The sequence below is a fragment of the Chelonus insularis genome, unplaced genomic scaffold, assembly GCF_013357705.1.
Source record: "Chelonus insularis isolate UGA/USDA-ARS -01 unplaced genomic scaffold, ASM1335770v1 contig_139_pilon, whole genome shotgun sequence".
Lineage (NCBI taxonomy): Eukaryota > Metazoa > Arthropoda > Insecta > Hymenoptera > Braconidae > Chelonus > Chelonus insularis.
In genome coordinates, this window is record NW_023276379.1 from 1,911,808 (window position 1) to 1,928,426 (window position 16,619).

Below are 16,619 nucleotides of genomic sequence, written 5' to 3' on the forward strand. Positions count from 1 at the left end.
CTCCATTCTCATTGAATGTAACTCATGAATATAAAATAAGGTACCCTTTTATCGTCATGTTATTTACAGTACAACATACACATCTATTTAAACAATACTAATGAAATTTAATTAAAATTAATAATGTGATGTTTCAATATTGCATCAAAAGATGAAGAGCATTGGAGTACGTATTCATTAGAATCAATAAAATATATTTTTATTACTATCTAGATTCTTTTTTTTTTTTTTAGTAAAATATAAACAAATCATCAAATTATTTGTAAAATAATTTTTCAATTTTCCTTACAAATAAAGTCATCGTTCAAAAAAAAAACAAAAAAAAGATTGAAAGGATAAATGGAATAGAATTGAGTTAGGAGTAAATCTGCATTGAATGTATGGATGTATTTTGAAATCTTATATGTCCTCCAATAAGGAAGAGTATTGTTCTTGTCATTCAGTAAACTTGGTAGACAAAAAAGAAGTCAAGTTGAGGGTAGAAAATTGAGAGAAAAAATACCTTGGATCAGTTAATTCATTTTCTGTAGAAGCAAATTCCCATTCAGCTTTCTTTTTTATAGCACTATACAATTCTCGTTTACTCGGACCACCCCCGGATCCATATGTTAGCGTAATGGGGCGCCTCATTGTCCTGTAGTTTGTTATATAGGACTTGACAGACTCACCGGGGGATATAAACTCATGGCCAGTGTCAAATCGTCGTGGTATTCAAAGGACAATGAGGTCATGTTGTGTCATTATTGACGTGGTGTAATATGCTAGTGTGAAGCTAGGTACTTTTTTATATATTTGTTTTAGCTTAGGAAGAAAAATGAGTAGAATCATTCCTTGAACCTATTAAAGCTGACTTGCAAAGTGTAAACAATTTTTTAAACCTTTGAAAAAATACTTAACCCTTTGTAGCTTCATGTGAAATTTTTGTAAAAAATAAAATATAATAATAGCAATAATTAACAACAATAATGACAATAATTAATTAATAATTAATATTTAACAATTTTAAATGTTTTTAAGTTTCGAAAAATATGTGACTAAATTTATCTCATTATCAACATAAAATATTTTTCTAAGATCTTGGGTTACAAAAGGTTAAAAAATTGCATGCTGTGTAAAGAATTTAAAAGAAAATAATACGAGTATAAATTAGAAAATTCTGGACATGATATATAAGAAAAAGGAATGATTCAAGTCGTTGGAGTGATAAGTAAAAAATATAAGTAGAAAAGTAGACGTCTACTCGACATGGTCTAGAGTACAATAAAGCACTTGCAATATAGTCATAGATAAGAACGCAACGGCAACGAGGTCGCACACGCCGTCGACGTTTTTTTTCATCTCTATACTAACGGGCTCTTAATTGCTGTCTCAACGAACGAGCTGCGTTTTCTTCTATCCTCCATATACTCTTTGGCTTCATCACCGGACCGTTCTTACCTTCAGGCAGTTGGTCAACGTTTTCGTGAGCAAGTCAGTTGCTGCTTGGTGTGTATGTTTGCCTGGAAAATAAAAGAATAAAATAACTCAATGAAAAAGAAGCAATGAGGGAAAACAAAAATATCTGGAACCAGTTCGAGATATACTTCAGGAGAGGAATCATCACTATAAACTGGTTCGACCACTGGACTTTTGGCTTTTCGGTGGTCAAATTTATATTTTCAACATTTTTCAGAAGGTGATTCTGCCACTCGAAAATAGAATATCCAAGCTTATGCTTGCAGTATTGTTAAGGAGCTTATAACAAAGTCAAAAAAAAAAAAATCATTCAGAAAATGAGATTCTTTCTTACACAAAGAATCAGTCGAGAAAGACGAGTCATAAATAATATTGAATTTAAAGAATAAAAAAAAAATGTCTCAAGATTTTTTTAAACAGAAAAATTTTTTTTTTTTTAATTTTAAAATCAATTTTTAAAATCTCATGGAATTTAAAATCACAAGAACAGATAAGTTGTGTTGTTTATTGTTTGATGATTATTTTCATTATTCTAAGACAAAGAAAAAACTCGTTAAAAAAATATCCCTCAATTTATATTTCTCCTTCGTCTAGTTTTTATACCTCATGGATAATTTAATTGCCGATAGCTCTAGTATTTTATTTTACGTCTATTTCTTCTAATGCACAGGAGTGCTTCTGTGCTCGTAAAACAATCGTTGCCAACTGAAAAGCATTTACTTTTATATTCGCAACAATTTTCTGACAACGTCCCGGGCCACAGCTGAGCCTCAAGCAAGAACGCTCTCACAGTGTTAAAAATAAATTGCCACTATGTTCACGCCTTTATATGTATCAAAGTGGGATATAGAATCCATACCAAATACCATAAAGGCACCACAACTTTTGAGAAAAAGAACAAAAAAAAATAGACATTTTCCCCTCGTTTGCTTTTATTCTTATATTTTTTTTTTTCATTCATATGAGGACCAGCACAACATCAATGCATTCACTAGTCGACTACAGAAACATAAATAAATTGAAATGCATTCTAATTAAATTCAGTATTCATTCATGATTCTATTCTCTTCTTTAGTCGAAGCTTTGCATTATTTTGTTGATCCACATTCATTTCTATTACTGAAAAAAGTAGTATTAATCATTTAAAGAAGTTCAAATATATATATGACTTCTATCAATACCGTTACAATGTTCCACCCATGTCTCCTCATCGTCGTTGTATGACAATAAAATTACATCATGTACGTTTTGAATACATTACAGTACTGCGTTGATGCACGAAATAACAATGGAGTATCACAGATGTGACCGTTGGTGTGAAAAAAAATTTAATTAAATGACTTTGACAAGAGGACGACAAATAAAAGTAATTCAACTTGCTGTCTGATGGACTTGAAAAATTAAAAATATAGAATAGAAATAATGACTTAAATGAGTAATTTATTATCACATTTATCAGTTAAATTGTAATTAAATTCTAATGAGGACAATAATTTATGTTGCCAGAAATTCCTCAGCAATTATTTAATATTTTCGGTACTAATTTATGGCCATTTTTAATACGAATACTAAATGATTTATCATTGAAGCATAATTATTTCCATATATATGTATATTTGTCTACTTGTTTACGTATATTGGATGCATATGATAAATCGAAAATTCATTTAAAAATATTATCAGCTACCAAAGATAAATTTATGCATGAATATTATCATTGTTATCATCATCAATACTGATGGATTTCGATTTGAATTCAAATCGAATATAAAAATAGTCTTGTTTTTTTTCGAAATGTTCTATGAGATTTCACAATTCTCAATAATAATAGATAATGTGAAGGATATTATCATCAGTTTTTCAAGAAAAGTTTATTACTTCTGATGCTAAATTATTAGACGAAAGAAAATAATAGCTTTAGAGAAAACGTCTATTATATTCTGACTCTCAATTTATCTACCTACCTTCTGTATATAGTTTCCATAAAATAAAACTTTCTCTTCATTTAATATCGTTATTAAATCACTCGCAATTCCGATAAACCTGTCAATCAATTTCGAAACAATTCACACATTTTTGTTATTGAATTAAGTTGATAAAAAGATCAACTAAATAAAATGTTTCAATTGTTTCTCAGGTGTTGTTATTTATTATGGCCATAGAAATGAAAAAAACTGACTGTGAACAAGTAATTTTTTTTTCAATTAATACAATAAAAATTTTAAATAGTCGTAATAAAATATTTTTCTTTTGAATTGACATCAACAAAATATTTAAATAATATTTTAATCTTTAACGAAATATTAATAAATATTTTTTAAGAACAATTTTGTTAAATTTAATAAAAAATATTTAATCGTGAATAACAATTAGGAATAAAGATGAATAAATATTTTTTCTACAATAATATCAAAGATGAATTTATTGATGGGATTTATTTTGAAAAATGATTAAAAGAAGAATTATTGAGTAATGACGATAATGATAAGGATATCATAACAATGTATTAATTTAATAGATCCAGCGAATGTTTGTAAAGTAATGCATATATAATGACTGACATTAATAATCTCCCTTTTGAGTACATAACATGAAAAACAAGTGTGACTATATTATTCATGTGCATATTCTCTTATCTCGCTCGTGGCTGCTGAAGAATTTACTTCGTGGTCTAACGATCTAACGGCTCTCCCATAGTAAATGCCTATGAATCCAGGCAAGGTAAGAGAAGGAACTCAGTGAGTTTTCATTACGCAACTGCCATTATATACCCAGCTATACGAGAAGAAAGGAGAATCGCGACTGAACGACCTACAATTTTGCCTTTCTACCGATTATAATTAACCCTTATTCTCTAATCTCTTGATTATAATACACACACACATTTTCGCTTTTTTAGCATGTCTATGAGAAAATAAAAGCAAACTTTCTTTTTATTGTCAAATATCTTATTAACTTCATAAATTGATTTTTATTTTTTTTTAACCATTATCGAGATTGTTAGTGATAATGAGGTGGCATTTATCAGACCATTTTTCAACCTCTTTTCCAACTACTGATACCATTTTCAGCTGATATTCTTCTATTATTTACTGCAATCCATTTTTCGCAATTTTATCTCCATTTGTAATGAATTATTAATCTTTTAATCATAACCTAAAAAATAATAAAAATACATATTAAATGTATCTGTAAAATTAAATTGAGCTTTTGAAAATTTTAACATCAAAATTGATCATTAAAAAATACAATAATTACCCAAGTCGCAATGAACTATGGTCACATGTGGTCTTAATTAGGTTCTTTTTAGTGGACTGTAATGTAGCCATCTTTTTACTACCCTCCAACTACCACCATACAGCTAATTATCAAAACATTTATGCAAAAATTGAATAAAACTCACTGCAAATCCTGTTTACAATATTAAATGTTTCTTGTCTTTCAACAAAATGCTGTAGTTTATTTATGTTGTTCAACATTGTAAATATTGACTAAACATAGCTATTTAATTATTAAATATTTTATTATTTTATTTGTATCGCTAAACACTTGAATTATCCTGGATTTGCACTGTTATTATAAACAAATGAATAGCTTTCTTCTGGATGTATTTCACGTTCCGAGTTACATTGGAAATTAAATCTATCTGTTTGGATATGAAATTTGAATAAACTACTCAGATTACTGGAATAAATTGAAAGATAAAATAGTTAATAATATCAATAACACTGTTTAAAGTAATTAAAAAATTTCTATACACTCATTAAAATAATTTTACAATTATCAAATATAAAAAAAATACACATATCAATAATTACAATAAACTCAATTAATACTTATATAGATTTTAATTAGATACCAATGTTGATTGACATTTATCAATAATTTATGAAATAAAAGTACAATTTAATGCATTTAAATTGCCATTAAATCTGCAAGTTGTTATCACAGTGTTTCTTACTATTATTATTATACCATTAAAAATATTTTTTATCACCTTCCAGCTTTTCTTTTAGACATTTGAAAGAAAAAGACTTTAATCGTTAACTGTAACTAAATCTTTTTCTCAATACATCATTTGAAAAAAAAAATTATTGCTTATTACTTTCTTCCATGATTATAATCGTATCGGCCTTGATTTCATGCATGAGGAATTACAGGAATCAGGTTAACATTAGACAAGTCAGACCGGTTAAAAGTTATTTTTTAAAAAATCACAACTTGCTTCTCGCATAAGATGTATCATCACAATAACGGGATGTCGAGTGTTCAAGCGAGTATGTATACGTACATAGTCAAAGAATAAGAAAAGGAAATAAAAAAAGATTGATGGTGAAGTACAAAGTGCTTCCATTTAACTAACATTTTGCTTACTGTATTTTATAGTACAGGTTGTTTTTCCTCCGTTAGCAGAAACTTGTGTTGAAATCACTGGAAAAATTCCAGCAATTTTGATCATCACTACCAGACTCACACATTAGCAAAGGTAAAAATATTTTGTGAAATAATTCGATTCCATTTTAGCTTGACAGTGCTGAAAAAAAATTAAAAAATGCGGAATTAAAGTCCATCTACGCGAATATTGGAAATAAAAGAGATGTGTGAACACTAGAGAATTCGTGATCGATTATAGTCCATCGATTTGGGAGCTCAGCCGAAGAGAACATCGACCTAACAGCCGGAAAAACGTATCAACTGCGTCCATGCAGGATTAATAGCAATGAATTTATTGTTATTGGTGTACAAAAAATGATAAATATCTTTTAAATGTTTTTCAATGGTAAAATTCCAGTTTTTTTTTTAACTGTATCACGAAACCAGTAGATTCAATTACTTCCATTGACAATTATCTATTATTATCAATGGTATCATAATTTTGATGAAAGCTTCACAAAAAGTCACTCTTTTTCATTCAATTGTTATCTTCTTCTTTACTTGATTCACCATTTTTTTCGTTTAATAAACAAATTATCTGCTCGAGCATGAATCACATAGTCATATCACATGGCTTCAGGTATTTGTTGGAAAAAATTTTTTTTTTATCATCAATTGAGAGATCTTCATCAGTTATTTTGTAATAAACAATGAAGAATAATGATTGTTATGTAAAGATAATGAATGCTATTTATATCTTGAACATTTTAATAACTTCCTGGAATATATAAAAATTAAATCTTGGTAATTATATTTTAATTTTTTAAAAATATTTTTATGTCTTCATTTGTCAATAATTTTATTTATAATTTTAGTAATTAAATTATCAACGAATACAAATGATTATCTATCTATTTTGAGCAATAAAAATGAAATCAATTGATAGCAATATTCTTTCAATATTAAATTACATAAAATTCCACTCTGCTTGGAAATCTCTAAGTAGCAAAGCTTGATAAAAAATTATTTTTTTCACAAAATTGTATTATTAGACTTGCTGGATTTAATCCAAAATAACGAGAATAAAGTAAATTGATTTTGATCATGAATTAAGGCTAGAGCTTTTCTTGCAGATTGAGTTAAAATGTGAGTAGATTCAATTCCATTCAAACCCAACAATTGGATTATGTATTTCTATTTTATCTGAAACGTCAAAATTAAATGAATAAACCAACCAATTAAATATTAATAATGAATTAATAATAAAATAATGGAAATAAATAAATAAATAAAATTTATTTATGACTAGACACAAGACTCTGTGAATTCATCAGCTATAAAATTGGATATTCAGTCAATAAGAAACGTTAATAAAGCAATGATAGGAAATCGAAAATTGTTAAGCTAATTTCCAATGGGAATTTAAATTATTAGGGGAAATGTTGAGTGACCACACGTTGATTGTATTATTTGAATTATTTGAGGGATTCACAGACATTAATTGTTATTAAATTATTTGCTTCATTAAGCTCAATAATGAGTAGTTGGTATTTGAACTTTTAAGTACTCTTTGATCATTTTTTTTATGACGATTAGATAAGATCCATTTCATTAAAGTCAGCAGTAGTTAAAGAAAAGAGGAATTTTTAATGAATTTATGGTAAATCTCTCCTGAGAATCGAGTCATTTCCGAAAAGATTATAAAAGTAGTTACTGAAATGCATCACGTAGAATAAAAGATATTCCATGAACATCTAGACTATGTTCAATTGGGTTTTCTGGAACTTTTCATTCATTCATTCAATTCTTCTGTGAGTTGGATCTTGTTGGGGCAATTTCCCATGAGGTTTGGAAATACCTCCAGCCAGAAAGAATCGTTTAGCAAACGATATCGAGATTCCTACTCGTCATCAATAAAAGTTTAAATCAATTCTCATACTTGAAATATTTATTTAGTGCATTTGAATATTTTTAGATGCTCTTCTATAAGACCTCTCTTAATTGGCACACGAATTTGATCAATGTTATCACTCCTGAGGCATCAAAAAATTCAACCTCAGAATTATTTTTAAATTAAAATTGATTTGAAAATTTTTATTATTCTTTTAATCTATTTTAGGAAGTCCAATTTACACATAGGAACACCCAGTTGAATCCAAAAGGACTTTGAGTATGAAAAAGTTACTGAAACAAAAATTAAAAAGTGTAAAATTTAGAAAATTGTAGAATGGAGATAAAAGTTTCTATCTGAAATTTGAATGACTTTATATGAGTTGATTTTATTCATTAAAAATTTTTTTTTTTTCTTTAAATTGAATTAGATAATATTTAATTAGTAGATGATAAATCCAAACGAACTTCATTGCATACGAATGAGATATGATTCAAAGAATCTGCTTTGATACTGAAATTTAAATCAACTCCTAAAGATATTAAATTTAATAATATCCTAGATAAACTCAATATTTCATCAATTTGAAAATTTCTCGAACTCTAACAAATTTATTATACACAATTTTAAGTGGAAAAAAGGCGAAAAAAAATGGAGAAACGAAATGTACGTGATAAAATGAAAAAGGATTTTCAGGTAAAAAACATGAATTGGTTCTTTTTTGTATACTTTGTTCGTTTATTCTTCTTTTTTTCTTGAATTGTCTCTTGCATTGAACTTTTTTCTCTTCCGATGAATTCTACTACAATAAACCAATCTATACTTCACTTAGAAAATCCTCGAGAATTTTTATTATACCCTCTTGGATATTCACGTGAAATCCTCAGAGATATACGACTGTAAAAGGAATAGCCAAGTAATGTTGCGATGAATGATACAAGTTCTAGAGATTTAACTTTTGTTAACATTTATATAAAATCCAATAATTACTATTCAAGTTATTTGAGTGATTCTTAAGAGAATAATTATGACATCAATAAATATTTATATAATCACATCTAATTATAAAAAATATATTCAAATTAATTTTCCAATGTATGTCTAACGAATATGTCATGAAACTCAAACTCAAATAGATTGAGTTACTCATCAAAAACTTTCTCAACTAACTTGATTGGAATTATTAACTGGAGAAATTAATATTTAAAAGTCAACTTGGAAGAGTAGACTACGACAGCAGTATTCTAATATCTGTTTATCGAAATCAAATTAACCCTAGCTAACAGGCTATAAACATTAACCAAGTCAGGTTTATATTTGAATTCACATTGAATATTCACCAAAACTCATCTCTGTGAATCTATTTATAGAAATCTATCATGGTGATGATAAAATACAAGACTATTATATCAGATTTATTAGCATTGATTGCTTGTCAATCTGCTTTATTATGACACTATTTTAGGCCGAATCACCACAATGTCATACTGCTTTCTGGATACGTGCACCATGAAAAATATTTTTTATAATACACTGTCTTGTTTTAATAAAAAAAAAACAAAAAATCAATATCATAAAATAGAAACAAATATTGTCTTTGTTATTTTTGACTTTAAAAAATTTTTTTGTCTTTAGTAATGCAAAATAGTGAGTCTGTCGATAAATGTTTATGATATTATGTCGTTTATAAAATGTACCATGGATGTTTCACTATCTCAGGTGCTAAAGTTTTACAACTCCACATGAGGATAATCAAATTAGATACGTACTTCATTACAACTGATTAGTAACATTTGATTAAATGAAACACTCTAATTACATTTAATGTATTTAATGATTTATTATTGGAATAAAAATTACCATAGAGATTTGAATAATATTTTCAATTATTATTCAATTTAATTTCTAATAGTATTCCTAATGAGAAAATTATTCAAAACAGAAATTTATCATGATTGTAATGAAGTTAATTCAACGTGTAATAGTTGATTGAAAATTAATCTTCATCATTGAAAGCCAATAATGTAATAAATTTCATAGCTTATATACTCTTGGCATCTGTTGCAATGTATAGAAACAAAATCGATAGTTGGAAAGATGATTGTTATGATTGAAAAATTATATTGAAATTTCTCTTGAAAAAAAGTATCTATTGGTCGGTTGGAATGAATAACCCAACAATTTTTTCACCATGTTTTTAAAAGAAAATTGAATTTCTATATTCTTTCCATATTTTTACTTGGCAATTTTAGAAACGAAAATAAGAACAATATTGTTAAAGAAGATGATAAATTTTTTATGCATATTTTGATGGGAAAAATTTTCTCCACATATCTAGAGAGATTAAATGAAAGCATCCTCGGTTCATATATGTACTTTTGAATGAAAATAAAGCTTGAGGCAATTGAAAGGAGTCAAAAGAGCACAGACTTACTGAGCTCAAGCAATCGAGAAGAACATAAAAGAAAAAGAAAACAAAGAGAAGAAAAAACTACTAATACAAACTCATAGCTTTTCCTGGAGCCAATATCCAGGTCACCTCTTTTCTTTTCTATGTTTGCTTACGACCACCTATTTTTCAAATATTACATTTATTTCTGCTAAAATATCTCATATTGTTACAACTTGAAATAACTAAATAAGTCTATTGAAAAATTGACAACCTAATATTACCTATTTTTATGTTTGTTTTCTTTGGCGTTTATTGTGTTCTCTGTTCCATTTAATCAGACTTATCACGTCCACGAATATTCCGTTACACGATCAAAACGTTTCGATATAAACGTGTTTAGTATACATAACAAGATTTATTTCACTATAGCCAACCTACAGTCTCTAGTTAAACTTCTGTTCTGCTCACATATTGATGCAGAAATCATTCAATAAGTTTCATAATTACATATTATTTGTTAGAACAGTGTTCCTATCAATAGTTTGTTATTTAAATATCATATAAATTTATAATTCTTCATATTGAAAGAGAAAAAAAAGAAGTAATCCAAGGTATTTATCAATAGAAACCTACCAAAGTTATTTACTGAATTAAATTCATTCTAAATAACTTTTCCTTATCAGATTAACTGGATTGTAATCATAATAGATAAGGTAAACCACATTTTACTCAACTTGTCACAGTGAAAGTCAAATATTTCTAATTGATGTTAGGATAAAATAATTTTCATCAATGTTTATTTATTAAGCAGTGCACTTTAAATGGGTTAAGGTGCATTTTAAATGATTTGGAGTAAGCAAAGGAATGTTCGAAAGTCAAATATTATTGATTCAGAATAATTTTTGCAATCAACTGACATAAAATGTCAGTGTAAAAATAAATTCCGTTAGTTTGAAATGATGAAATTACCATCTCACCAAGCCATCAGCTTTCTTGCATAACAATCCATAAAACTATCATAACTGAAATGAATTCAGAGCAATACGTCACGTAGTTATTTACACAAATGGTTCGATTATTTATGGAAATTCAAAGTTGGAGGTTTCAATGTGTAATGCACAAACAAGAGAAGTTGGAATGACTTTAGAAAAGACGAGAGAGAAGAGTTTGAATGTACGCAGCACATTTCGTGCTTACTTTTTTTTTTATTATTTTTTTTTATTTCATTTCAAAGACTTATCTCCTTTTAGTTTCCACACACAACTTTTCAAACTCTACTCAAACTTGACGGATTTTATACTGAGAAATTCCGTAAGTAACTTGAAATTTTTCCACTATAAAATTTTCAACAATTTTATCAATTTTACTTTATTTAAATTCTTGAAAAAAAAAATGAATAAAAATAATATTCCATTTTCTTTGAATAAATTCCTTTGATTAGATTTATTCATTTAAATACAAATCCCATTATCGTTAGTAAGAATTTGTACTCACGACACTATCGATGCCGTTATATCAAGTACTACTTTGACCGGTGCCAACACGTGTGTTATTTGCCTCTCCACTGCTTTCAACTTACCAACGACAGTTCGTGTAGTAAAAGTATGCGTGACTTGTATGAATAATTACTTTAATTACGCATTTAAAACATTATGTCAAATTAAAACATCAAAGAATGTATGTATAAATAATATCAGCTTAATAAGAATTTGCTTATTAAATTTCAGAGAGAAAATGTATTAACTTAATATTCAGATAAAAATCTGTGATGGAAGAAAAATTCCGGTGTTTCATCATTGTCAAAAGATAGAGAAGGAAATGTAGAAAAATCATACACTGGGATCTCTTTTCAAGCTCTCGAGTTATTGCACGACATTAGTGTGTTACTTGATGTAGTAGTGGATGTCACCGACCTCAGCACCTGTTGTGCATTCATCCAATTCACCAAGAAGAAAAAAATTCGACATTAGTAATGGATGATATCATCCCTATCAGCCCTGCAACTCTTCTTGACATCAATGCACTCTAAATGCAGTTAACTGGAGGTCAATACCTCTAATTGTTTGCAAATTATCACATATTAAAATTATTTTACTCAATAATATTCATCTATTATATTTACTGATAACAGTGAAAAAACCACGTGGGAAATTTTATTCACAAATTAATTAAATTAATTTCCCTGGAAACTCGAAAAGTTAATGATGTTGGTGAATATTAAATTAATTTCCACCTTTAGCTGATTTATTTAAATTTAGCATCAATAGCAAAAACAATTTGATGTGAAATTACTTAAATTATTGTATGGTGTGTAAACCAATTATTTTGATAATTATAATGTAGGGGTTAATTATGACAATTATTGTTTTCAAAAGTTCAGAAAACTGTGATTAACAAGGAAAAGGTGTACTTTCTCCATAAATTTTATGGTTTACATGGTAGAAATGTTGTTGTTCTACACTATTCACGTGATTTAGCGTGTCAGAAATGTCGATCAATGTAATCGACTAATTTTCATATACTCGTGTTGCACGATTGCAAATTACAGAGTGCTAGACTAAATTACAAACTCTCTAATAAAAAAAAAACACAAGTTTTAGGAAAAACTATGTGTTACTGAGCATTTTTATCAGGTTTCACATCACTTAATAAATTAATACACTCCATCAATCTTCTCATCAGATCTTGTTTGCAAATCTTTCACAAAGAGCTTATTTTAAAAGTTTTATTGGCAATAGAGAAAATGTTTGAGCTGATAATTGAAGTGATGATGATAGAAAAATAATTATTATAATTATAAAACAGATAACCGTGAATAAAATGACTGCTCTTGATGTAATTGTTGGAGTTTCATCAGGTAGAAATGTCATTCAGTGATAAATAATGGAGAAAGAATTTTATTCAATCCCGGAAGTTTTTATGAGAATTCTTGAGGAATGTTGGCCGTGAAAAATACATGGTGAAACAGAAAGACAAGCTGTGTCGAATGCAATGACAAATATTCTGCTTCAGAAGCAACTTTGCAAACTCATGCATTGCATTTTGCAAGTGCATTCCGTGGAAAGTGGTCTTAACACAATTTAACACTTTTTAAGTTTTCACCTTCTCTTGAATAAAAAAAATAACTAAAGCAGTTATCTCGTTAATTGAAATTTTTTATCAACACTCTAGTCTTTTCTATCACCACTAGTGAAAAATTATTTTATCCACATATTTTTTATTCTTTTTTTCCAATCGATATGGATGTTCAATTTTTAAAATATAAATCATTCTCTTTTGAAGTCAGTAAACGTTGAGACATATCAAATAAATACTTGAGTTTAATTAGTACATAAACGTTAATTGTATGACTGATATTAATTGGTTCAAATATAGCATGAAATAACATTATGAAGAAATTATATAGGGCAGTTAAATATATATTTCATCAAATTCACATTAATTGGTGACCTTGCTCTTATTAGTGGCTATTAAAAAATTAAATGGATGATTCTATTAATGGCCCCTGCACCAATTATTTTCTACTAGATAGAACAATAAAAAAAAAATATAGATGCTTCAATTACCCGTATGAAAAAATATCGTTCACCGACTTTCCTCTTGTTCCGTTTTACCCCATTTTAAGAGTGAAATAATTGTCTTTTTATATGTTTGACCTGATTCCGCATTTCTACGCTTCAAGACAAAAAGAATGAGTGGTCAAACTTGGAAATCGGAGAACTTTGATTTTTCACCCCCAAAAAATGGCAAGTGGTACCCCTTTCCATTTTTTTTGGCCAAAAAATAAAAGTTCTCCGATTTTCAAGTTTGACCACTCATTCTCTTCGTCTTGATGTGTAGAAATGCGGAATCGGGGCACCGCTCGGAAAAACTCACTTTAACACCCTCAAACAGGGGGTAAAACTGGATACACACTGAAAACCATCATCCCCTTGACTTTAAACCCTTATAACTCATGAACGGACGGTCCAATAACCGTTTTTGAGGACGTTTTGAAAACCTGAAAATCTGAGCTATCTGACAATATCCATAGATTTATTTAAAAAAATTTCTTTCACCCTTAAAATCGCTAAAACATTAAAAAAAATCACATTTTTTTGGGAGTTTGCCAACTATTTTGGCCATTTTAAGGGTAAAATAAATTTTTTATACAATTCACATGGATGTGTATCTTTAGCTTAGATTCTGAAGTTTCTAAAAACCTCCTAAAAATCATTATTACATGAATTTTATGAGAGTTATAGAGGTCCAAAGTTCGGAAATAGATGATTTTTTGACCTTCATTCGACTTTGGACCTCTATAACTCTCATAAAATTCATGTAATAATGATTTTTAGGAGGTTTTTAGAAACTTCAGAATCTAAGCTAAAGATACACATCCATGTGAATTGTATAAAAAATTTATTTTACCCTTAAAATGGCCAAAATAGTTGGCAAACTCCCAAAAAAATGTGATTTTTTTTAATGTTTTAGCGATTTTAAGGGTGAAAGAAATTTTTTTAAATAAATCTATGGATATTGTCAGATAGCTCAGATTTTCAGGTTTTCAAAACGTCCTCAAAAACGGTTATTGGACCGTCCGTTCATGAGTTATAAGGGTTTAAAGTCAAGGGGATGATGGTTTTCAGTGTGTATCCAGTTTTACCCCCTGTTTGAGGGTGTTAAAGTGAGTTTTTCCGAGCGGTGCCCCGATTCCGCATTTCTACACATCAAGACGAAGAGAATGAGTGGTCAAACTTGAAAATCGGAGAACTTTTATTTTTTGGCCAAAAAAAATGGAAAGGGGTACCACTTGCCATTTTTTGGGGGTGAAAAATCAAAGTTCTCCGATTTCCAAGTTTGACCACTCATTCTTTTTGTCTTGAAGCGTAGAAATGCGGAATCAGGTCAAACATATAAAAAATTAATTCTTTTACTCCTAAAATGGGGTAAAACCGGAACTTGCTTCAATTTTTGCATGAATTATGCTACCATTATGATTTTAACTATATCGACTTTTTTCCTCTCGTCGAGATCTTCCAAATGAGCCCTCGATCAACCCCCTAGCATTATTAGCATGGAAGTTATGGGACCATTCAGAATGAAAAGAAAAATCATACAGGCTATTCTTTTTTAATTCATTACAATTAAATTAAATATTTTTCAATCATCAAAAACAATTGACAAGATATTTATCAATATTTCCTGGTCATTTATTTTTATTAGACTCCACTTTTATTGTCATATTAATTCTAATTTAATTATTTTCTCAAACAAAAATTTACAGATAATCTATTCTTTTAATGAATTCGATAAATTTTATATCCAAACTTCATGACAGTTCTAGAAGTAGTATGAAAAATGTGAAAAGAATAAAACTTTAAAGATAGTAAGTGAATAAAATAATGTTGATTGACGGTCTCAGAACGATTCAGCAAACTTTGGTAAATCAAATTTTGAAGTTTGACAACCCTCCTATAGAGATTTCTGTCACTTTGTTACCACCACCATCCTCTGTTTAATTTCCAATGAAAAACCTGTGATAGATAGAAGAATACATTCTTCTTCCAAGTTTGTGTTAAGATTGAATTCCCTCATCTCTAGTAAATTTTCCATTTCTCGTTCCTTCTCTAATATAATACCATGGCACTTTCGCCTACGTCGTGTCACTTCCTTTCTGCAGACGCTAAAACGAATGGCACTTATGGGATTCTTCATGGAACAAAAATGCATAACACTTGTTTCAGAAATACTTAAGAATGCCTTTTGTAAGGAATGATAAATTGTTTCGAGTGATGTGGATATATAACAAAATGGCATTCGTATGCACAAGTGTCACATGCTCTTTTAAAAGGAATTTTTTTCTTTAATGGAAAAATACATGTGATGATGAAAAATCTTTTTAAAGAATTATTATAATGCTTACGATGTTTTGCACAATTGTTTTTATCATGAAAAGATTTCTGATTATTTTTAAAAATTATCAGAGCTGAAAATTTAGCATATGATAAAGTTGGATAAAAAGATGAGCTTTATTATTTATAGTAAAAATTTCAAAAGTGTCTTTAGATTATTATAATTCACAGGAAACATTTTAAATTCATTTTAATTACCTGCAGGCTTTACAAAGATATCACTTGCCTTTATCTCCATCATGATAAAAAATGTGTGCTATACATCGTAGACAGAAACATGAGGTAATTATATGCCTTCACAATCACAGGTTCTACTTTCTTTCAAAGTAAACTTTTTACTAAGTTGTACAAAGCCCAACAGTACAACAGAAAGGGTATGTCTTAATTCTTAAACATTGCAATATAAGCTCTACAGCTATAGAAAGTGTTGAAAGAATATTTCCCTGGAGAAAAATATTTTAATCATCTTACATAAGCAATGTAAATACTTTTCTTTCATAAATGCAAAATATTTCTTTTCAAATAATCATTTAATATTGATTTCAAAATAATTATTAGCTTCATTCAAGTATGAGGTAAAATTTATGGTAGTAAACTTTAAAATCAGTCATTT

The 16,619-nt window shown here is 28.4% G+C and overlaps 1 protein-coding gene across 4 annotated transcripts in view; it reads left to right on the top strand.

Annotated features, from left to right (window-relative positions):
• kmr (kramer) overlaps positions 1-16,619 on the top strand; it is a 104,249-nt gene that overhangs the window by 71,920 nt on the left and 15,710 nt on the right. The window lies entirely within an intron of this gene.